This window comes from Pezoporus wallicus, unplaced genomic scaffold, assembly GCF_028554395.1.
Source record: "Pezoporus wallicus isolate ANWC-B61680 ecotype Strahan unplaced genomic scaffold, APGP_CSIRO_Pwel_v1 contig_2025, whole genome shotgun sequence".
NCBI lineage: Eukaryota > Metazoa > Chordata > Aves > Psittaciformes > Psittacidae > Pezoporus > Pezoporus wallicus.
Window position 1 is genome coordinate 5025710 of NW_026640253.1, and position 766 is coordinate 5026475.

The following is a 766-nucleotide window of genomic DNA, read 5'->3' on the forward strand; positions in this document are numbered from 1 at the left end:
GCAGCGCCGGCCCACACCGGGCTGGCCCTGCCCCTGCCGGCTCCACAGCCCGGCCCGGCCCCCGCGGGAACCCGCAGCCATGAGTGAGAGGCACGGCAGGGAGCAAGGGAGCAGGACCTCGGGCGGGAAGCTGCGCCCTGGGGAAGCGGGAAGGGCTGAGGGAGGTGGGGGAGAGATGCTGAGGGAAAGGAGCAGTAGCAGCTTCGCGTTCAGACCCGAGCCCGCCCTTCTGATAATATTTTTTTTTAACAGGTTTAATACGAATAGGATGGCGCTTCATCCTGGAGACGAGAAGGCTCAAGCGAGATCTTACAGCAGTACCAGGACCTAACGGGCCAGCACGAAATCTGGAGAGGGGCTTTTGACAAGGACAGGGACAAGACGAGGGGGAATGGCTTTAAATGGCAGAGGGGAGATTTAGATTAGATACACGAAGAAGTTTTTTCCTGTGAGGGTGATGAGGCTCTGGCACAGGTTGCCCAGAGAAGCTGTGGATGCACCATTCCTGGCAGTGTTCAAAGCCAGGTTGGATGGGGTTTGGAGCAACCTGGTCTAGTGGAAGGTGTCCCTGCCTGTGGCAAGAGTTTGGGACTAGGTGAGCTTTAAGGTCCCTTCCAACACAAACCATTCCATGACTCTATGATTATTTTCTTTCCAGTCTTCACCAATGGTTTTCAAAAGGTGTTTCAGCATCAAGGATCTCTGAGAGGTGATACATCCTGGATTTGTTGGCCAGCACCTCACTCTCCCTGGTTGTTTCCTTTCA